The sequence below is a fragment of the Lepus europaeus genome, chromosome 12 (assembly GCF_033115175.1).
Source record: "Lepus europaeus isolate LE1 chromosome 12, mLepTim1.pri, whole genome shotgun sequence".
Taxonomy (NCBI): Eukaryota; Metazoa; Chordata; class Mammalia; order Lagomorpha; family Leporidae; genus Lepus; species Lepus europaeus.
Window position 1 is genome coordinate 24,033,019 of NC_084838.1, and position 24,306 is coordinate 24,057,324.

At 46.7% G+C, this 24,306-nt stretch overlaps 1 protein-coding gene and 1 pseudogene across 6 annotated transcripts in view; both read right to left on the reverse strand.

The window, feature by feature from the left end:
• On the reverse strand, positions 1–23,117 carry LOC133771836 (small ribosomal subunit protein uS10-like; annotated as a pseudogene).
• Positions 1–24,306, reverse strand: part of PALM2AKAP2 (PALM2 and AKAP2 fusion) — a 371,129-nt gene that overhangs the window by 166,154 nt on the left and 180,669 nt on the right. The gene's annotated exons all lie outside the window — the stretch shown is intronic.

Genomic DNA, 24,306 nt, shown 5'->3' on the forward strand with positions numbered 1-24,306 from the left:
TTAGGCATCTGCAGTGGTGACTTCAGCTTCTACTCCCAGCTCAACGCTGACGGAAGCAATCTGTTTACCAATCTCAGAAGGACCCTGCAGGTCAGTGCGCTGCTGACGGATTCTCATCTGGAACCGACCCCACGTCGTGGAACCTTCACCACAGGTGTTTTCCTGGTAGTGATTCGCAGGGTCTTGGCAGGCATCTGAACTGGTCCTTTCACTTCCACATTCTTCCCCCTTGCTCCTCTGATCAAGTCAGCACACACCTTCCCCAGGGACTTGGTGTTGCGGCTGTTCAGAGTGATCCTAATTTGGTCAGGGGCCACCTCCGGTTCCACAGGCGTCTTTCCGGTGCCTTTAAAAGCCACGGCTGCATTGCAGCTTCCTGACCAACTTGCTCCTTGGCAAGAGTGAACAGCAGTGAGCCAGGAGCAGAAGCAGGCAAAGTCATGCTCTGCACCTGGCGCTATCACGTCTTCTCAGAAAGAAGCGTCTTCACTTTTCTATGCCCCAGTTTCCTCAGCTGGAAAATCAGACGAATAACTGTCTTCACCAGTTGGGCTGCTGGGTTATTAAATGCGGTAATACGTGTAAAGTACTTACAATGCTACTTGGCATACAGCAAGTGCTCAATAACTCCCAGCTGTCTTCTGGTGCCTCGCAGGTACAGGTGCAGGATGGGCGAGAGTGTGATGAATGAATGGATATGGGGCTGGGCCAAGACTATGGTGAGTAAGGACTTGCCTTGGGTATAAAATTTAAGTGGGCCTAATAAATGCAATTCCAATAAATTCTGGAGTAGTTCCAATAAAACTTTATTTGTAAACACAGGCAGGTGGCCAATGGCCATAGTTTGCTAATTTGGATTTTAAAAACCATTGAATTAAAAAATGATGTCTTGATTACGGGGGCCTGAGGCATGGAACGTAGTTGTTTAATCTGTGCTTTCCCCTGTGATTGGCCCTCAGAGCACAGGTCCTGATAGGTGCAGCTCTTCCTCACTTCACCATCTGTCTCTGAGTGAATAATGCATGTGCAACGGAAGCTCCAAAGCACACTGTTTTGCAGCTTCCTGTCTACAGCCTGGAGCAAAGTCACTCTGCTTGTCTCTCAATGGAGAGGCTCCTTTGCAACATCCAGGACAGAATTAAAAAATTGTATTCATTTTTCATTTTATTTGAAAAGGCATTCAGAGGGAGGGAGGGAGAGAGAGGGAGAAAGAGAGATCTTTGACCCACTGGTTCATTCCCCAGATGCCTACAGTAACTAGGGCTGGGCCAGGCCAAAGCCAGAAGGCCAGAAAATCTGGGTCTCCCACATGGGTGGCAGGGACCCAACACCTGAACCATCATCTGCTGTTTCCCAGCATGTGCGTTAGCAGGAAGCTGAAATTAGGAGCAGAGCTGGGACTTGAAACCAGGCGTTCCTATATGAAATGCAGGTGACTCAAGCAGTGTCTTGATCACTGTATCAAACGCCAAAAAAAATTTTCAAAAGCAGTATGAACTCAAAGTAGTCAGTGCATCTGCAGTTTTCAGATAAAATCATATATGTGTGTGTGTGCGCGCGTGTGTGTATATATATATATATATATATCCCATTGGTTCTGCTTATCTGGAGCCCTTAATACATATGTGTTGAGTGTGTGTGTGTGTACACATACATGTTTGGCTTTGTGATATTTTATGGAACTTTCAAGGATGTGTGTGTGTGTCCATAACCATGTGAAAAGAAGAGTCGCCTCTTTCAAAGGGAAGTGACTTTGGCTAGCGGCTCTGCTGCAAGACACACATGCTCACATTTCAGGGGCAGTCTGCGGCTGTGGCTGTGGCTGTGGCTGTGGCTGCGGCTGTGGCTGTGCCTGCTTTTTGCTGGAGCTTCGCCTCACTAAGGGAAGGCCAGTTTCCCAGTACACCTGCCACCTCTGTGTGAGGGAGCACACCATTGGTTGTACTTGCAGAGACCAGTCTCGTGTAGGCACCACGCTCTGATACTGGCACAACTGTGATAAGATAATGGCTATTTTACTGAGACAGTACACTGTGCAAACCCTGATAGGGGATTTCTTTCCTTCTCTTTTTGTTATCATGCAGCAAAAATGGAAACCATTTAGGGAAGTGAGAGCGGCAGGCTCTGGTGGTCCAAGTGACGTGTGTCGCTGTGCTCATCCAGAATCGGATCAAATCTGGGTTTCTCTTTCTCTTTAAGGATGATGTTGAAGTCTCAAGGTCTTTGATATTTTGTGGCAAGTATGGCTCTGAGTGTGTAGAAGGCAGAGGCAAAGCCCCAGGAAAGGCCTGGTAATGGTTTGGGGTCAGACATGAGAGTAGAATGCACATGGAAGCCCCTGCCCCATGACCACTGGTTTGTGAAGTCTTACTGGCTACAGGCTGGGCATTGCCCATCTGCATTGGCCTCCAGTGAGTGCCCTTTAGAATTCTGAATCAGAAACTGTCCTTGGCATTCACCCTGCTGGGCAACAGCCACGAGCCACAGTCCTACAGCTCTTGGCTTCTTTGTACTTGACAGAGATGTGGCTACTTCCTGTACTCTGAGCCTGGTTGGATGCTCCCACCATGGGGGTCTCACCATGCCCTGCACCCCCCTCACAGACCACAGACACCCAGGCCTTGCATGTTTCTTGTTTGACTTCCCCTTCCCCTGGACTCTGCCCTCCATGAGGGTAGCAAGTGTCTTGGCCATCAGCATGTTCCCAATACCAAAGCACTGTGCCAGGCATAGTGTGGATGCTTTATAAATGTTTATTGAATAACAACATCTGTAGGCAAGTAAGTCTTCAAAAAGCTGCTGCCCAGCCCAAGGCTGGGATTCTTAGTGTCTATGTCTTTGGCAAGACCATTAGCCATACCATGCCACAATTCCCCCACTCTGTAAGGTGGGGAAAACACCTGTCTCCTAGGGTTATTATGAGATTAAATGCAGATAGCACTCAAGACAGCATGCAGTGGATTATCTTGTTCTCAACTGTTTCTGGCCCTCCCAATCACAACATTATACATCCTGATCCACTGCCAAGAAACCTGCAGTGCTGCCCTGTGGGGTAGTACCCTTCCCTACCCGGCAAATGCTAGGTTTGGCCAGGTGATCTGTCTTGGCCAATGGAATGTGAGCTACAGGTGTCACAGCCAAGCATGAACTTAAGGAGCCACTGCACAGCTGCTGGTCCTCTTTTCCCTCTGTCAGGAGACTGTGGAGTCCCATGTAGGGACTCTTCCTTCTGCCAGGGTCCTGGGAACAAAGCCACACAGAGCAGGGCTGTGGGCATGCCTCATCCAATACCAAACACAAGCAAGAAAGAAACTGTTACTGGTGTTGCACATCAGAGCAGAGAAAGCTGACTGATACACGGGTGCCTGCTACCATTTAGTAACCCCGCTGGGGAACGAATAAACAAGTTCTGAGGCTTCCGCCACATCAAGTGCTCCGGTGTGTTCGGTTCTCTGGGTATAACATGCAATCGCTGGAATAAAGGCGAGGTGGTGTTTTGTGGCAAAAAGGGAAGTGGAGGGGTGGGCATTTTGGTGGCACAATGGATTAAGCCACAGCTTGGAATGCCCACATCCCATGCCAGAGTTCTGGTTCATGTCCTGGCTATTACACACCTTGGTCCAGCTCCCTAATAATGCACCTGGGGGGCAGCAGATGAAGGTCCAAGCCAGACCCAAGTCTCTGGCTCTGGGTTCCTGGCAGCAGAAGATGGAGTTCCTGGCTCCTGGCTAGGGCCTGGTATAGCCCCAGCTGTTGTAAGCATTTGGGGAGTGAACCAGTAGATCGAAGGCCTCTACTCTCTCTCTCTCTCTCTCTCTCTCTCTCTCTCTCTCTGTCACTCTACCTTTTAAATGAATAACTAAATCTTTAAAAAGACAAAAAAGGGTGGGGTGGAGTGGATTTTTCTTTTTAATTTGTTGCAAAGTTGGCCTGTTCTACTGGGTGACAGCAGTGCCTGTAGCCTGGAAAATCCACCCAGAGCTTCATTCCTGGGTTATTCACTCCAAATGGTGATTTATATTAGTTGGGGTATTTTACTTCTATTGAACTATTACTTGAGAATAGTGTGCTAACTCCCTTATGCTCATATGCATGGATTTCAAACATGTTTGGCACCAAAATAAACATACTTTTTAACTCCATTTTCCATGAGCTTTTGGAAATTACCCTCTTACTTGGTACTCGTTGAATCCTCACAACAGTGCCGTGTGAACCAGTGAGGAATCAAGGCACATGGAACCTGGGGAGATGTCCTATGTGTGAGCCTTCCCTCCTCGACAACATCACACCAGAATTTGGCAAAGATGAGTATTTTTGTGTCACTTCCTGGACACTAGTGATGGGGTCATACACCCCCCTCTGTCTCCCCTTCACTATGCCACTAGTGGCAACAACAAGGTAGGTACCAACATGGCCCACATCACACAGATGAGAAAAAGTCGTTTTGAGAGATAAGAAATAAACCAGCAGTCATCCAGCCAGCAGCAGCAAAGCCTGGACTGCAAGCCAGATGCACCAGACTCCAGAGCATTAATCCCCACATCAGAGCGTCTCCCAAGTCCACCCACAGCACATCCCCTTCTGCTCCTCGCCCCAGACTGGGTGATCCTCACCCTATGCAGCTCTTCAGGCTGCAGCCACTCATCCTTCTGCACCAGCTGGCTGCCCAGACAACACCCAAGACCAAGGAGAGGCAACAGAAAAGCCCTGCGGGAGAAGCTGGCTGCGGGCTTCCTTTTCCCTTCATTCTGATCTATACCACATTCATTTATATGCCAGGCCTTGTGTTAAGCCCTGGTGCACGACCTTAGGAGTTCCTCCTTGGTAAGACAGATGTGCAAACAATGGAGATGGTAAGGTCTGCGAAGGGGGCAGTAGAGAAGAGAGAAGTGTTAGATGTAGAAGAGAGGTGTGCACACTAGCTGAGCATCTGAGACGGATTCAGGGAGTGGGTAGGATTTTAGCCTGAATGAGCCATCTTTGAACAGGCAGGAGTTGCAAAGAAGGGCAGGCCTGCTCAGGGCAGGGGAAAGGGTCCCTGCGGGGGTGCTGTGGCACACAGTGGTCATTCATCCAGGAACACAGATGGACACCAGCTTTCGGAGGCGCCGAGTGCCAGTCCCAGGAAGACCTGGTTTGCATTCTGCAAAACTGCAACATGCCCAGTCTTAAACACACTGGGTAACAAAGACTCAGATCCAAGAGGAGATTCAAGGATTGTTGGAATGCATAGGAATCTGGAGACAAGAGTCCTGGGCCGGTGTTGTGGTGTAGCGGCTGGGGCTGCCGCCTGCAGTGCTGGCATCCCATGTGGGTGCTAGTTCTAGTCCCAGTTGCTCCACTTCCAGTCCAGCTCTCTGCTGTGGCCTGGGAAAGCAATGGAGGATGGCCAAGCCTCTGGGCCTCTGCGCCTGCATAGGAGGCTCTGGGCTCCTTGCTTAGATCAGCACAGCTACGGCCATTGCAGCCAGCTGGGGAGTGGGCCAGTGGATGGAAGACCTCTCTCTCTCTGCCTTTGCCTGTCCTTCTCTCTCTGTGTAATTCTGACTTTCAAATAAATAAATAAGTCATTAAAAAAATAAATAAAAAACAGAGTCCCGATGGCCCAAGGCTTGGAAAGCACATTGTGGACACTCAGTCAGGGAGCAATGTTCCTCCCCTTCTCTGCAGAGAACGGTGGGCATGGAAGACTGAAACTCGGCTTGGATAAGGAGATGGGGCGTTCACTGCCCAGACACTGAGCACCTACTGTGGGCCAGGCAGGCTTCCAGGCATTTGGAAGACCCTGAGGAATAAAAAATCTCTACCATCTTGAAGCATTTTTTTTCCTAAAGAAACTTTTTTTTTGCTGTTATTTTGATAAAACTGTATAATGGACACACAATAATTACACACATTGACAGAGCATGGCGGGATACCTCACTGCGTGTGTAGACTGTACAGTAATCTCATTGGGATAAGTAGCACAAGTTCCATCATTGACACTGATCATTTCTTTGTGGTGAGAATACTCAAGACCCTCTGGAAACTTTTAGAAAGTTTCATGTATTTGAGAGAGGGAAAGAGAGAGAGGGAGAGAGGGAGAAAGAGTGAGAAAGAGAGAGAGAGAGATCTACCATTTGCTGGTTCACTCTCCAGATGCTCCAAACAGCCAGGGCTGGGCCACAGCCTGGTTTCCCACTTGGGTGGCAGGGACCCAACTATTTGAGCCATCACTTGCTGCCACCCAGAGTCTGCACTGGCAGGAAGCTGGAGTCAGGAGCCAGAGCCGGGAATTGAACACAGGTACTCAGATATAGGATGGGGGCATCTTGACCACTAAGCCAAACACCCAGTATGTGGAAATTCTTAGTTTCTTAGCAGGCACTTCCCATTTGCCAGGTATGACTCCATGTGATTAGACAGGTATGAACTTACCCAGTCTTTACAAAACAAATACTATTATCCTAAGTGGACAGATGGGTACGCTGAGGCTCAGATCTGTGAACTCCTTCTAGGCCAAGGCAGTAGGTGGCAGGGCTGGAATGGAGCACCAGGCACTGGGCCCCTCCCCTGTTCTATCTCTGCACTGGAAGCAGTTGTACAAGGAGGCTCCATGCTAGTTTCTCAGCTTACTGGGGGAGTGGCCGCCTAGCTTCCAGCTTCTACAGAGTCTCCACTCCCAAGTGCCCCATTTCCAGCAAGGAGGACACCTGCCCTCCCTGCCAAGGGCTCCACGGCAGTGCTCCTCACGGTGAGTGCTCCCCACAGCTGGGCACTGGGCTACGACAAGGCAGGGACAGAAAGGCAGAGCACAGACTGAAGAGCATTTGTAATCATTTGTTGAATCTAATAGCAAAAAAATTGGTACCTGTATTCTGAATGTCTTTTAAACTTTTTCATTTCCCTAAGAATTCATTTTCATTGAACTTTACAAAAATAATTGTTATGAGACGAACTGGAAATTTAGAAGAAGAAGGCAAAGTCTGATCCTTCACCAGGGACAGAGAGACACTGTTCACAGGAAGTGCACGTCCCCTGGGCTGGAGGGACCGCAGCGCTGAGAACCAGAGAGACCCTGAAGGCGAGGTCTGGGAAACATCTGTGTGGCACTTCCGCTCTCTCACCCTGTGCTCCACTTCTAGCAGGTGTGTGGGTTTCGGGCTCCCTTGCTGTGGGGGAGGAGGGATTACGGCAGAAGCTGCTTTTAGTTAGTGGGCCCTTTTGCAAAAGCCAAACCACCCCAGAGAAATTAAGCTGGGCCTCCTGGGGGAGTGGTGTGTTTTCCTCCAGGAGCAGGAGAGGGAGAGGTTGCACCTGTTGTGGGGGTGTGGGAGAGCAACATTTGGTGTCGCTGGGGAAACTGGGTGCAGAGGCCAGGGGTCCCAGCCTGGGCAAGGCTCCCACCCCAAGCACACTCTCCCTTTCTGAGAGGGAGTTTGAGGCAGGAGTGGCTGACAGTCCCAGAGGAGAGGAGGTATAGGGCTTGGTGGGAGGCACGAGCTTTGGTCCAAATTCCCAGCTGTGGAGCCGCTGAGCCTTTGCAACTGCTGTTCCTTTGGCCTAATACTTGCCCTCTCCAGTGTTCAGATGTCAGCTGAAATGCCCCATCTTTCCACAGCCCTGTTAGGAGGTGCATGTTCACATGTGTGTAAATGTGCACTTCTGAGCATGTGTAGGTATGTGTGTGCTGTATGTAGGTGTATGTGTATCCCTGTATGTGTGTCAACTATGTCTATGGGCACACGAGTGTACATGTATGTGTGTGTACATGTGTGTGTGTGTGTGTCTGTAGGGGGCGCATGGAGAACCAGCAGACCTTCAGCCCTTGCTTTTTACAACCCTGCAACGTTCACAGTGCTCCTGGCACTGTTTTCTCTTAGCCCCTGATTCTTCACTTCTATCCGTCTGTGTCAAGCTCCACCGTTTTGCAGCTGGGACACGAATTGAGTCACTCCTGCAAAGCGGAGGATCGTGTTCTGTGGTTGGAAGAGACGCTGAGATTCTTGCAGTGAAGAGAGAGGCCTGCCCTTGCAGGATCTTCCTGACAATTGACAGGGTGCTCTAGAGGGAAACCAGCTGCTCAGGCAGCTCTGAAATCACATCTGGACTTCTCAGGGCCTTGCCCCCACTTCCTTCACACGGAGGCCCTGGAGATCTGGGGGCCTGGGGACTGGGTGTGAGCAGTAGATGCTGGGGGCTTCCCCGGAACTGCAGCCCCTTCCAGAAACCAAGATTTCCCACACTCCCACGCAACGCGCCATGGAACCTTCCAGACTGGCCAGAAGGGCAGGTGCTCCTGACTTGACCTGGCTGTTTCCTGTTGTAGATCCAGTTTGAAACCGCCACAGAACTCCCTCCCCCCAGCCCCAAGAGATTCAGTGACTTCTGCTCTCTGTTTGGGCTATAAACAGGAAATGGAGAGAGCTGCTTAGAAATCAGATCTCATTAGACTCAAAATAGCCACTGTTCATTTTCTCCAGAGATTCTAGTTTCACTTTCCAGTTAGTGGAAGTCGAGAGGGAGGCTTCCCCGCAGACCCAGGCCTCCCACAGCCACTGGTCAGGGACAGCAGGACAGGCTGGAGCCCCCAGGGCCACCATGGCCTCTGATCAAACACAGGGAGCCCCTCTTCCTGGAGGAAGTGCCCAAGAAGCCAGTTCTGGGGAGGTTCCCAGAACTCCAGTATCAATTCTTCAGACCCCAGGGCCTCCCTCTCATTCATTCATAAATGCATGCAACAAATTATGAATGGAGTGCTGCTGTGTGCCAAGCAGCAAGCTGGACTTGAACCTGCTTCAGAGACAGAGACCAAGAACTGCTTCCCTAAATGTCTTATCAACAACTAGGGGAAGGGGGACAGGTGCCCAGAGAGTCGCATAGCATCCTGCCCACTGGGGAAGAGCTCACTTGCTCTTTCAGGGGGTCCACACCCCAAAGTCGCACATTTAAACACAACCACGGCACCTTTCCCCGACAGACTTGATCACAACTTTCTGTCCTTGGCAGAATTTCCTTAGCAAACTCTCCTAGTGGCTCTTTGTCAAATTCTCTGACATGTCTCTCAACACTGAAGTCTACCTGCCCTCCTTTTGCCTATGGCCTGGCCTTAGCGATCCGGTTCTAGCAATCAGAGGTGGGAGAAGTGAGGCTGTGAGCCAGTGCTCACAGTTAGAAAAGGTGACAGAGCTCCTGTCTGACTGTCCCACAAGTGGAAGGGGAGGGAGGAAGCCTTCAAGATGATGCTTTTCACCTCACAAGAGATCCTGAGCCAGGACTGCGGAGCAGAACAGAGAGTGAGAGGTACCAGTCACGATGATAACAACCGTGAGTGATGTTGAAAAATGCTTTTCATTTTGAGCCACCCCACAGAAAAAGCTGTGACCAGTCCAAGGTCCTGTACAGCCCTGGGGCCAGGATGGGGCTCCTCTTGTTGGGTCTGAGATAGTACTGCTCCAACTAAGGAGCCTCCTGGGAATGTGGGTCCAGTGTGGCCACATCTCAGTTTTCCAGAAAAGATATAGGATTTGTTGGTTGTTAATTCAAATGAAAAGCAAACCAAACAAGGTATGTGAGTGAATACAGCAAAGGTCAGGAGCAACATATCTCTGGGCCTGCCCTTGAACTTCCAGTTTACAGCTTCTTCCTTGAGGGACAGCCCGCCCATCTACATCCTGGCCTTGAACTACTTCTGCCCCTTGTTTCTCAGTTCCTTCTAGTTCCTTGTATTCTGCCAGATCAGATGACCAGACACACCCTGAGCTCTGTACATCAATCTATCAGGCCCTTGCGTCAATAAGTTCCTTCTGTTTGGGTTAACAAACCTTGGGGCTTCTCTTTGCCTATTGGCACACACACTCTCTGTTTGGATTAATCCACCCTGGGTCTTCTCTTTGTCCAATGGCAACCACACTAATTCTTCAAGAGCAAGTGCAAACTCTTTCTCCTGGCTATCTGCCCTAAAAACTCCTAAAATTCTGGAGTTAGTGAGGAGAGCAAAGTGTGAGTGCTGGCTCTCTCCAATTTTACACTAGTCACAAGTAACTTGCATCATGTTTGTAAAAGGGATGACATTTCCATCAGTCTTGAAGAGTCACTTCTTGTGAAAGTTAAATAAGATATTATACGCAAAAACATTTAGTGTAGCTCAGCATATTTAATCAGTGCTCAGTAAATGTAAGTACAATAGAAATATGAATTTATGTACCTGATTTATGGGGTCAGTAAACTATTTTGCAAAGTAAATATTTTATAAAATATCTTAAGCTCTGTGAGTCATGCCATTTCTTTGCTGATTATTTAACAATGCACTCATAGATACTACGTACATACATGGGGACAGTTGTACTCCAGTAAAACTTTATTTACAAAAACAGACTGAGGGCCAGAACTGACCCAAAGGCCACTGTTGCTGATTCCTACTTCCACACTAATCCGAGGGTTTGTTCCCTGGCTCTCAAAAGATGCTGTTACAATTCCTACCGATAGTTAACACTTTAATTCTGCCAGTAATTACCAGGCAGTATTCAAAACACTTTACAAGACACTTAATGCTCATTGCCACTCTACACATGAAGAAATTGAGATGCAAAGCAGTGGTAGCTGGATTCAAGAACCAGAACTCTGGGGCACTGTGAAGCATGGGTTCAGGCCTTGGACAGCACCAAGTCTCCAGCATGTTTCCTGGTTGTTGGTGGGTCAGTGTGCATTTGCAAAAGACTTGAAGCCATGCTCCTGCCTTCGTTGCATTTCTTTGGTCATTGTAACTACTGAAACACAGCAACAGTGAATCTTCTCCATTGAGAACTGTGGGCGGTGGGCAAATGGGACAGGCCAAGAGTCAACGACCTCTGCTGAGTGTCCCTCTGCCTACTAAGCACTGGGTTTGAAAGTGGTTCTGCTTTCTTTCTTTACCTGTTCCTCTTCATTGAGTGCCCACAGAGTGTGAAACTGACCATACATGGCAAAGAAAAAGAAAAGAAAAAAGGAACTGATTTGATGTAATGGGGCTGGCTGTCGCACAACATTGTCTGGTCCTTCAAAAGTCTAATTGGGTAAAGGGGCCTTGGTGTGCCCTGAGCACTGTATCTACATCATGGGGAGCTGCCAAGGCATTGACATGAGCAAAGGCCAGACTCAGGTGTGGCAAAGCAGAGACACCCACCTGGATGCTGGACACAGCATGGCCAAATGCACTTTACTGTCCCAATTGGAGCACTACTAAGAATGAAACTGGGAAAACAAGTGTGTACCTTGGGCCATATGGTCACCCTGGCCAGAGTCTTGGCTAAGTGGCCACTCGTGAATCTATCATGCCTGAGCAATGTTGCTGCACCCTTGAGAGAAGAGCAACCGGCCCTGCCCTTTTCATTCTGGTCCACAACCGCAGTTACACCACCATGAAATATTCTAGACCATGTGTTCAGCACAGGGCTAGACCTAAGCAGAGAAAATCAAGGAAGAATATGTCTGGAACCTGATGCCTTGGTTACAGTCTAGGGTCCTTAGAGTTAAGACTGGCTCCTGAAAGTGGACACACCGCAGCAAGTTTCATAGAAGTTCAGTACTAGGATTATAATGCAAGTTTCTGGTGACCTTTTATACCTATGTGTTCCAGAGAACTGATAGGTCACCATTCACCTGTGAATGGAGCCCTGTAGAATTATGCAGTATGTAACCTGAACAATCATACCCTGCTAGGAAACTCTAGTCCCATTCCCCACCAATCAGAACTGGTGTGCCTCAGCAGCCCAAACCTTAAACAACTGGCCACCCTCAGGGCGTCTAGCTGCTTCCAAAAAAAAATAGCACCCATCCATATAGCACAAGGCAATGATTTGTCCATGCTTCTGCTGTTAGAGCTGCCTGGAATGTGTTAATGGAAGTTCACCCTCTTCTCTGGTCTGATGAGAGAGGACTTCTGGCTATTTGCATAATGCCAGCCCTTTCTTTTCTGACTAAGAGAACCACACCCTGCCTGGAGACAGGAGAAACTAAGACAACCATTTCCTTTGTTGGGAAGAGCTCTTGCCCCATCATCTCCTCTGACTCTTGGGAGTCAAGGGGGCAGTATTAACTCTTGAGTGTGGTTATTAATCCACAGTTTTAAAGTTTGTGTCTCTGGGTGAAGATTAACTAATTTAAAGAAAAGACACTGCCTCTGATCCATTTCTGTAATTCACAAGTGAGTCTTACATTAAATGAACTCAGAGGAGTCCAACCAAAGGCTCAGCCATTTATAATGATGGCAGGAATGCAGGGTACATATTGGGGTTAGTAACAAGGCAGGAGGCCTAGGCTCAGGGGGCAGTATGAGATGAAAACGGGCAGTATGAGATACAGCCAGGCCCAGCAGGGTGACAAAGCCTTCACTAGATGCAGGTGTACAATAAAGATTATAAGAGGATGGGGCTGGCTTTGTGGCAAAGTGGGTTAAGCTGGTGGCACCAGCATCCCATGTTGGAGCATGGGCTCTAATCACGGCTGCTTGGCTTCTGATCCAGCTCCCTGCTAAGGCACTTGGGAAGGCAGAAGATGGCCCAAGTGCTTGGGCTCCTGCCACTACATGGGAGGCCCAGAGGAAGCTCCTGGCTTCCTTTAGCCCAGCTCCAGCTGTTGCACTCATTTGGGGAAGATCTCCTTTTCTCTCTATCTACATCTCACTCTGTCTGTTATTTTGCTTTATAAATAAGTCTTAAAAACAATTATAAGAGTCCATTGCTTTGGACTAAGCTCCTTTCCTAGACCCCAACAGGCCAACTTAAAAATCAAGATGGAGCTCCCTGTGCCAAAGCCTCACATCACCACCAAGTAAAACTAAGCTGTTATCTATCCGCCTGAGAACTCAGGATTACAGAGATAACAGTCCAAATTCCAAACAGACCAGTTTCAGTTGCCATGATAATCGAGTTTCCCTGGCTTTAATCCTTACACACAAAAAAGATATATTAAAGCAACATACTGTTTGTCAATCAGCTATTTTTCTTTTCTTTTTTTTTTTTTTTTTTTTTTGGACAGGCAGAGTAGATAGTGAGAGAGAGAGACAGAGAGAAAGGTCTTCCTTTTTGCCGTTGGTTCACCCTCCAATGGCCGCTGTGGCCGGCGTGCTGCGCCGATCTGAAGCCAGGAGCCAGGTGCTTCTCCTGGTCTCCCATGCGGGTGCAGGGCCCAAGCACTTGGGCCATCCTCCACTGCCTTCCCGGGCCATAGCAGAGAGCTGGCCTGGAAGAGGGGCAACCAGGATAGAACCCGGTGTGCCGGCGCTGCAAGGCGGAGGATTAGCCTGTTAAGCCATGGCGCCGGCCATTTTTCTATTTTCTATCTCCCTGTCCCCACCTTACAGGGAAAGTAACTTTGAAATGACATCTGCTTTTACTCTTTATTTCTGCTTTCTTCAGCCCTCTTTTCTGTAAACAAACTCTTCTACTGGTCCATTGGAACACCTGTTCTCTTTTATGGTCTGAAGGGTTGCCCCTGTTAAGAGGAGTCAAAACCAAGGCCAATTAAGATTGTTAGACTCAATTATTGTGGTCTGCGCTTCAACACAGGTGCAGCAAGATTCTTCCGGGGGTGCACAACACAGCATGAGAAAAGGGAGCTGTGCAGACCGTGAGGGGCAGAGGTAGACTCCCTAATTAAAAACCAGAGTTTCGGCCGGCGCCATGGCTTAACAGGCTAATCCTCCGCCTTGCGGCGCCGGCACACCGGGTTCTAGTCCCGATTGGGGCGCCGGATTCTATCCCGGTTGCCCCTCTTCCAGGCCAGCTCTCTGCTATGGCCCGGGAAGGCAGTGGAGGATGGCCCAAGTGCTTGGGCCCTGCACCCGCATGGGAGACCAGGAGAAGCACCTGGCTCCTGGCTTCGGATTGGCGCAGCGCACCGGCCACAGCAGCCATTGGAGGGTGAACCAACGGCAAAAAGGAAGACCTTTCTCTCTGTCTCTCTCTCTCACTATCTACTCTGCCTGTCAAAAAAAAAATTAAAAAAAAAAAACAAAAAAAACCCAGAGTTTCTGTCCAGAGTTGGTAGGAACGGAGGTTTGGTGGAGAGGGGAGATGGAGGGAAGGGTGTTAAATTTAGCCAATTTTGAATTTCACAAAAGAAGAGTTTAATCTCAGTTCTGGAAAAAAAAAAAAAAGAACAAAGCAGCCATTCTCTGTTCTTCCTACAGAGGGGTGTGCCTTGGTGAGAGCTGGATGGATGAGGATTCTCCACTTGGAGAGAAAGATGCCGTTACCCAGCTGTGGCCTCAGGAAATGATCTGAGAATTCCCACATCTTCTTCCAACATTCAGCAAGGAAATTTTCTCCTGGTAGACACAAAAGGTCTGAAACCAAAACTACTATCAGTTGAACTTCAGCCAACTACCACCGACCTCTCAACTGGGAACTTCCATGAGCAGCTTTCTGTCTACTGGGTTAACACTCTCTGCATCTATAAATACTCTCAGGTGGTGTCAACCATCATCAGTGGCACGGACAGAGCATAGAGACACACAGCTAGGAAAGAGCAGAAGTAGCCTGCTGACTGCAGGTGCAGTGGCCCTTCCAGGATGGGCTGTGGGGCCATAGAGGAATGGGAAAAGGAGCCCATACTCAAGATGCCTTTGGAGAAACCATCTGGAACAGCTGAGCAGCAGTGTGTGACTGCTCTGTTCACCTTCCAGGAGGCTCCAGGTAAGTAGGGTTGCCAAGCGTCTAAGACCTTCAGCAGATGGCTGATGTGTTAGCTTTTAAAGTCAGGGACTTCATCACTTGTTTGGAAAATGTCCTCCTCTTGATGTCTTCCCTTCCTCCCTCTCTTCTTCTCTCCTTTCTTTCCTTTCTTCCCTGTCTCTTTCTCTTCCTTCCTTTTTAAATTATACAGAACACCCTTAAGGTTGACATTCACCTAGAATATTGCCTTAATTCTCATTAATAAAGCCACTCATTTTATAGATGGGAATGTTGGGGCCAAGAGAATCACACAGACTTCCTCAAAGTCCCACATGGAATGGCCTAACTGGGGCAAAGCTCAGGCCAGTGGTCCTTTCCCACTCGAAAGTGCTGACTCCATAAACTCACTTTTTTGTTGTTTTCCAAATTAACACAATATCAGCCGGTGCTGTGGCTCAATAGGCTAATCCTCCACCTGCAGTGCTGGCACACTGGGTTCTAGTCCCGGTCGGGGTGCTGGATTCTGTCCCGGTTGCCCCTCTTCCAGGCCAGCTCTCTGCTATGGCCTGGGAAGGCAGTGGAGGATGGCCCAAGTGCTTGGGCCCTGCACCCGCATGGGAGACCAGGAGAAGCACCAGGGTTCACCAGGGTGAACCAACGGTAAAAGAAGACCTTTCTCTCTGTCTCTCTCTCACACTGTCCACTCTGACTGTCAAAAAAATAAAAATAAATAAACAAATTAACACAATATCTTAGAATCATGTGGCTTGGTTGATAAAGTTGTATTATGTAGTCCATTTTATAAACTGAATTGCTCAAGAAAAAAGAGAAAAAAATATGCCAGAATGGGTCCTCTAATTTCATGCTATTTTTCTCTTGATTTCTCCATCTGTTTTTTTTTTTTTTTCATTTTTTTTTTTCAATAAACCATTCTCTTGTAATGGGAAAGGAGAATGAGAAAGCAGGAAGACTGAACATTCCTAGCAGGAGCCCTGCAAGGTAGGTGTTCATCTCACACAGAAGGAAACTGAGGCTTGGAGAACGGACATGACCATTTACAATGCCTCAGCTGGCCGCCGACGGACTGGCGATTTTACTTTGTTCCTGAATGCGAAGCCCACATTTTTTCTAGGCCAGCAGAGTGGAGGTGAGGATTCTGGCCTGGGCCCTGCCTGACTCAGGTACTTCTGTGCTGTTGTTTCCAACACTTGCTCTCCATTTGAATCACCTAGAGCTATTGAGTAGCTGCCCCAGGCATCCACCAGACCAATGAAATCAGGAGCTCTGGGGTGAGGCCCTGCTATCATTACAGTTTTTAGAACACGTCCCAGATTCTAACATGCAGCTTGCAAGCAACGAGAACTAACAGCTACAAACAACACAGTGCTTGCTAGAGGTAGTAACGGACTTCATTACAAGTTCACCTGACCCTGCAGTGAACGGACATGACCATTTACCCTGGTTTGAACATGGTTTATCCCATCCAAAACTCATGCAGAAACTCGGGTGCCATTGTGGTGGTGCTGGGAAGTGGGACTTTAAAGAGGTGATGAGGTCAGTAATCACCCGAGGCTCTTGTCATGAGCTGCCAAGGCTATGGAAGCCTCTTGAGTTCACAAACTCCGACCTTATTTAGACAAGGCCACAATCCAAGTATCAGAGTGTCAATTGTTAAATCAACAAAGGGAGTCACTGTACACTTGCTCCCCATGTAGGATCTCTGTCCTTAATGTGTTGTACTATGCGAATTAATGGTAAAACTAGTACTCAAACAGTATTTTATACTTTGTGTATCTCTGTGGGTGCAAACTGTTGAAATCTCTACTTAGTATATACCAAGTTGATCTTCTGCATATAAAGATAATTGAAAATGAATCTTGATGAAGAATGGGAGGGGAGAGGGAGTGGGAGATGGGAGAGTTGTGGGTGGGAAGGAGGTTACGGGGGGAAAAGCTGCTATAATTCAAAAGTTATTTTCAAAATTTATATTTCTTAAAGTTTTTTTAAAAAATAAAGATAATTACATTTATTGTACAAGCTAAAAAAAAAAGAGGTGATGAGGTCACTAGGAGGGATTAAGGCTCCTTTCAAGAGACTGGGATGGGCCTCCAGAGTGTCAGAGACTTCTGCTCCCTCGGGCATCAGTTGATTGCTGAGAGCAGGTTGTTGTAAAGCAGGCTGTCCCTCGTGCTCTGCCTCTTCTGCAGGAGCTAGCTTGTCCTTGAAGCATCCGCTGTGTTCCCACGTTCCCGTCCCCCTGCCAGATGCCGCTGCTGGGCCCTCAGCTTCCCAGCCTCCAGAACTGGCAGCTAAATCAACTTCTTTCCTTTGTACATGGCCCAGTCTCTGGCATTTTGTTATAGCTGCAGGAAACGGACCAATATCGGTAGGAAGGTGTCTCGGGTGAAAAACAGGCTCATTCAATAGAAAAGAGAAGAGGGAAGCAGCAAACAGAAAAGAAGGGAAATTGAGGCCGGTCTGTCCCTGAACGATTCTTTTCCCTTGAAGGTCTGCTTGTTCCCTCATGCTAAGCCGCTTCCCAGCTTGCATAAACTAAATCCCCGAGTCTTCCGGAGCTCACCAGGGAGTCCGAGCAGGAGCCAGCTCGCCAGGGCTCCGTAGGCAGCCTGACACTGAAGGTGGGAGTGCTCCATGGAGCACCCCATCTTGGGGTGCCTATATATTACATCACCCCCTACTCTGTCACTCAAGCAACACAGCAGGAGCCCAGTCAGCTCTGGTCTCCACCAGGGACAAATTGCTTATGCTACAGACAACTCTTTAGCCAGAGCAGATGTTACTTTTGTTTGTTTAAATAAGCCCCATCTTACTGGGAAGCTTAAATTTGCTGCTGATGTGTTCAATTCATTCCTTATGAAAGGACCAGTGTGACAGGCACCTGGTGCAACAGCCAGAATTTGAAGTCTCTCTTATCTGTGTTTGAATTCCACTATGTCTCTGCTCTAACTTCCTGTGGCGTTGAGCAAGTCACTTTGTATTTCTCAAACAAATCTTTGAAACGAGGAACTGGGACTTTTTAAGAGGCTGCAAGGAGGCAAGGCAATGTCTCTGAAATTTTAGCCACGGTGGGCATGGCATCACATAACACCAAGTCACACAGCAAGCAAATTGTTAGCACTTTGATTCTCTTTCATCCCATCGGATCATATTAGGAGATGGAGACATTTTTGAAACCTAACTAGTTCCTCCTTTTAACAGTGGTCTCAGGCCACTAGACACACTATCAGCCAACTGTATGCAGTTGGAAATTAATAATGTTGATTTACATGTATTTTACTTTAGTTTTATAGCATGGGGTGCCTATTTAATATAGTACTATAAAATTGTCTTTAAGTATATGTAAGCCAAAGTAGTAGGTTAAAAATATTAAGTAATGGTACACACAGGCTGGTATACACATAGGGGAAAAAAATAACATGATACCCCAAAGTCCAAAGTTTGGAAAAAATTAAGTTATGTGACAGCACCTCACAAGTGTTAAGTCAGTGTTTCAGGGAAAGTAGAAATGACTGAGCCTATCCTTGTTCTCAGGTTTCGAATAAGCTCTTTAAGGAATGGAATTTGGGGGCTGGTGTTGTGGTACAGTGGGTAAAGTCACTGCCTGCATCCCACATGGGCACTGGTTCCTGTCCCGGCTGCTCCACTTCCAATCCAGTTCCCTACTAATGGCCTGGGGAAAACAGCAGCAGATGGCCCAAGTGCTTGGGCTTCTGTAGCCCACATGGGAGCCCCAGAAGCTCCTGGCTCCTTGGCCACTACGGCCATTTGAAAGAGCAAACCAGTGGATGGAAGAGCTGCGCCCCACCTCCACCTGTCTCTCTGTAACTCTTTCAAATAAATAAATAAATCTTCAAAAAAAAAAAAATAAAATAAAAAAGAATGGAATTCGAGTGGGCAGATTCTGTTGGTATGGATAACCTGCCCGACTGCCGAATTTATCACCCTCCCTTGCCCCCAGGCTGACCCTAGGACCCTGGCCTGCAGAGTGGAAATGAAAACAAGTTGGAACAATCATCATCTTACATTTGGTTAGTCTTTAGGTAAAATTAAAACAACAAATAAACACTAGATTGCATTGGTTTTTGATGACAAGCCTTGGGAAGAAAGATCCCTATTTCATCATTTCTTTGATGTCAAAGTGCTGTGTTGATCATTATTCTTGGTAAAATTAGGAAATGAATGTCAGAGAATATCACCATTGGGCCACATAACCTCAGCAATTTGATGAAAGACTAAGGGCTAGGAGGGGAGGGGGAATCACATTTAAATTTAAATAGATATGGGCTTTGCTTTTTGTTATTTTTACTAAGAAGGACTTGAAGACTCAGAACTATTCAACTGTTGACTACAACTTTTTGGTTTATTTTTCCAGGAATGATACTTGTTTTTACTATGAATCATGATTGCACAAAGTTCCTTAAAACAAGACATTGCTCATTAAACCTAAGGAGGACAGACAAGAACAATCTATCGACTATAAACTGTCGTAGGAAATGGATTTTTTTTTTCACTTGAGCTATAAGTGAACCCACCAGCTTTGTGATAATCTACTATATACAAGTCATGTGAGTTGCTCCAAAGCAAAAGCACCAGATTCTGACATTGGCTTTCTGCTTATAACCGTTTAAAACTAAAAATACCTCTAACAGATTCAAATCCAAACACAGTGCAAAGGCTCATTCTTCCGAAGAGTTCAAGAGACTTTATCTCTTGTTCTGCTTCTGCCATTACCTTGCTATGAGCAAATCCCACCTCCACCCAGGACTCACTGGACCTAGCCATAAAATGGGATGAGAGTCACACACTCGAATACCAAAAAGAGCCAGGCAGGTGACACAAACAAAGGGATCCGGGCTGGTAAGAGGACAGGCAGCATGGTGGCCATGGTGAACAATATGGCATGGCTCCTCTGAGAGTAATAGCCAGTAACAGCTCCAGGCAATTGCCAATTGGGAAAAGAGAATTTGAGCTACTAAGACAAATTGGAAATCTTTTAAAATCAAAATTCTTTTCATATATTATTACCAGCAATGAATGGAAATGATTTTTAAATGCATGCAGGTAAGTGAGCATAACTGTGGGGGCAGATTCAGCCTGCGCATAACCACACAATGATTTCTGTCCTACATAGTCTCTTAGAGATCTCGTAGCCTTAACTTCTACATGGCAAATCTTTCTATACTGTCCATACAGTGGCCAAGTTGGCACTGTCTGAGTAAAGCAGGAGAGCAGCCGGGGCCTGGAGACTGTTGGGGAGACAGCGTGTTCTATTAGTGGCTACAGAGGTTGAGACTGCCTAGATCCAAACACATCTGCACAAGTCATAGGGCACACTGCCCCTGTTGGCAGGTAAGACATGAGTGAAATAATAACAATAACAATGCCATCAACAATAACAAAGCCACCTTGGTTTTCAGAGATTGGCATGCCACTTCTAAACTTTCTAGAGTTGTTTTGTTTGAGTTGTTACCTATTTATTGATTTTTTTTTTTTATGTACAGGAAAGGAAAAACTGTCAAAGAGAACAACAGAATTCCTAATGCATACATAAGAGAACAATTATGACTTTACTCTCTGCTTCTGCTTTGGTTAAGGAAGTGCTGCAGAGATACCTCCCAGCCTCCAGAGGGCAGTATCAATACAGAGCAGTTGCTTGAGTAGATAAAGGTGCAAAATAAGAATTGGTGGTGTTTTATCTTTCTTAGTGTTTTTGTCTTTTCTTGTTCTGTATCCAGCCTCAAGGGAATCCCCACACCACTTCTGTGATATGGAACCTTCTGTGTGGCAGGAAGTAAAGAGAGGTAAACTTGGAACAAGCTTCCCTCCTCCCACCCCCGCCCATCTCCACATCAGTTTTTGGCTCTGCTACATTGGCTAAGGTCCCTACTATCTCTGTAACTCAGTTTCTCAAGAAAAGAAGGATAATAGCAATGCTGACCTCAGTGTTGATGTAGGATTAAAGCAAACTTTATCTTCCCAGGGGACATGTCTAGCCTACTTTGGGAGTACTAAACAGTGTTTCCTTCCAAAGTTCTAATTTTCTCATCTAAATTCTTCTGCTGTAGAGTTCATCTGGTAATCTTTCACCTTCCATAATGGGAAATGATACCTAGAATAGAATCATTGGTTTGATTGGGATAGAATCATATGGAATTATCACACTTCAACATTATTGATCTACAATATGGCTATTCTTTGTGGTTCAATGTATACAAATGCAACCACAAACCCAAAGGAGGACAAAGCTGCCTTCCTTTTTATACTAGATCTGAGACACACCTAAAAAACTCATATTCTTTACAGCAGCAAAAGGTGAGCTTTTTGGAAGGGAGACAGACATATTTTCATCACAAGTAAACTAACATTGGTTATCTACTTCCAGCATACACAGTGCTTTGCATAAACACAATCTCTTTGAACCTCACAAGCACACGGGGGATATATATGAACACACAACTCTCCACAAGCTCCAAGGTTTGTCCCTGTTGGTGTGGACAAAGCTATGGGATGCATAATGTGCTGTCGTGGTTCTAGCATACATGTTCACACACTAAAGAGTATTTTATTTAACATGGAGAACAATGTAAAGAAATATGGATCAGACAAAACATAGTTCCACAAACACTGAGACCAAATGCTTGGGTACCTAGAACCACCACCCGGGTCTGGTACTCCCAGCAACACAAATAGTGCCTAATAGACTACTCTATCTTAAAAATTACCTTTCATACATGAAGACATCCAAAAAATCCATCAAACACCATCAGATGAGAACGCCCCAAATGGATTTCATTTACTCTACATCTTCAAAAAATACAATCTTCTGTGACACTTCTACAGGTGATATCAAATCTGTTCTCTGTTCATTTTTTTCATACAACAAACTTTGGAGCTGAGCATCTACTATGTACCAGGTCTTATTTGAGGCCCAGGTGGGCAAACTACAAGCCCATGGGTTAACTTCAGCCCACTATAAGTGAAGAAGACCATATGCTTTCATTTACGTGTTGGATATGGCTGCTTTTCAGCAGTGCTGAGTAGTTGGACTGAGATCATTTGGTTCACAAAGAAAACTATTTACTATCTGGCCATTACAGAAAAAGATTGCTAACTCTCTCCCAAGTAAAGAAGGTACGGCAATGAACAAGAGAACCGAAGTCGCCATGTATCTCTGGATGCCCCTTTTAGAAGACTGCATTGGATGGTCCCTTATCACTTAACCCAAGGGGCAACCCAAGTCTGACCTATGGGATCATAATCCAGGCTACAGGTAGGGGCTTGCAAGGAAGAGGAAAAAGTGTGACAGGTATGGAGAGAGAGTTGTAAGAGGGAGCTGGAGAGAGATGTTGGGAAATTGGATTAGTTAGTGTAGAAACCAGGCAGGCTGCCAGCATTCCCACTGAGGTGTACCAAAGCCCATGGGCCACACCCCCCATGCATCAGAATCACCTGGAGACATGTTTAAAGTTGCAGGTTCCTGGGCCCCACCTAGGAACCTGAATCTGGGCTCCAGGGGTGTGACTGAGCTTTCATGCTGTTAACATGGCATCCCCCAATGATTCTGAAGCATGCGCAAGTGTGAGAGACACCACGCCAGATTAGGGTTCAGTTTCAGTGAGTGGTTGAAGACGCTCCCAACACGGTCAAGCCCCAAGTGCACTCCCAGCAGGTGAGAAGGGGAAAAGAACAGGGCACAGACACACAAAGGTAGATGCAGCGAAAAGGCAGTTTATTGTCTATTAATACTGTACAGAGGAACAGAGAGAAGCTACAAGTACAGCATCAGTTGTTGCTGGCAGTGTTTTCTCAGAAGTCAGTTTTTGTTTTGATTTTCATCTGAAGGAAACAGGACTGTCAAAGTACACTTCAGGTTACAAAGTACAGCAGCTAGCCCAGCAAGTCTAATTCAGAGGAGACACAACAGGCTCCCACCCCCCGCCCCCACCACCCAACCACAAATGGGTGTATGTACAGAGATGTCACTCAGCCCAAGTGAGCTGCTAAAGCTGAAAATTCCAACAACAACCTACATTCACGGAAAAGCTGCATCAGACACAACATTTTCTGGAACCCCTGTATGATTTCACCTCTCCTAAGTCAGGAGCATGAGAGGAAAAAAGAATGTTCCAGAACCCTGTCAAGGATAAGAACTCTTCCCACTCGCCAGAACAGGATATCACAGAATTAGAGTCGGAGCTATATGCCGAATAAGTTCAGGTCAGGCATTGCCTGGTGGCCTCTTGGTATGTAAAAGTGTGTCGTTGCAAAACCAAGTGGCTAGATTGCTCCCTGCCCACCTAACCTCAAAACTGAGGTTTCCTTAGTAATAGGATTAAATTGGCCCTCCCTCAGCACCTTCAGGCAATTAGATACTTCTTTCATTTTTGCAGTGGTCTCCATGATGGCAACGTACACAGCTAGGCTTGAGCTGGGCTTGTTGGAGGGATACTGTAATGAGGGCATGACAAATATTTGCATGGGAACCAGAAGAGTTAATTTTTCTGGAAATGGAGAGTATTTATGACCTTGTCATGTAGGAATGAGGACCTTGAGCTGTTAGGGCAGGGAAGGATACTGCCTATTAAGACAGTCAAACAGGAGTGGGCGTCAGAACAGACTGCAATTTGACCCAGTCTGTCAGGCTGATAAACAGGTGGAGGTGAAGATCTTGGTGAAACTGAGTGTGATCAGGGTGAGAACACAGGAATTTGGCAGAAAATTGGAAAAAAAATTAAAAATTCTAAAAATTCATAATCTCCTTTATGGATGGATAATGACAATCTTTTCCCTTCTCTACTCAACTCTGGAACTAAGACACAACTCCAGTGATAGGTACAAGGCCAAAAACACCTGGCAAGTTTTTGAATTGGTGGTTCATACATTTATGCATAGACTGAAAGTGGCCAATCCTTGTGACTCATTGTTTCACAGGTATCACCAATATCACCAGAGTGCGTGGTCCCTTCACTGTAAATGCAGCATTTACAATACCCATCTCCTTCCAAAAGACTGTTAGTTTTGCATGTATTTTTGAAAGCTATCAAGTTTATCTGATGGCGGCTATAGAAAGGTGAATCTTTTAACCTCAGTCTGTTTGGAAACACTGGATTTCAAGCAATGGCAGTACATGGCCAGGTCAGAGGACCAAGATCTGGGAAGGTGCTAAACAACTCACCGAAAGTTACCATCATGGAATGGAGAAATAACTCAGTCAAGGGTGTTTTCAAACTCAAGCTCTATAATGCATATAGATTTCATTACAAAAATATTATTCCTTAAAAATTACATAAATGTACAATATGCCTTTTCTCTAGCCACTCCTTCCTTCCATGGACATAACCCCTTAGCTACGGCTCAATCGTACCATTGAGTCCATAAACCCTTAGCTATGGCTCAATCGTGCCATTGAGTCCACGTCTCTTGTTTTTTTTTTTTTTTTTTTTTCCAAGCAATGCCAATTGGGCTTAAACATATGCTCCCAGCCCCAGATGGGGGATCCACAAGTTTACTTTCCCCACAGTGGGACGCACTGTGAGGGAATGAGACTGAAAGAAGTCATGCGTTTTAGGTGGCCTGCCCCAGCAATGCGGAGTGTGGTTTTGCAGGCTCAGATGGGAACACGCAAGCATGTTCAGTTGGTAGAGGGGCAGAA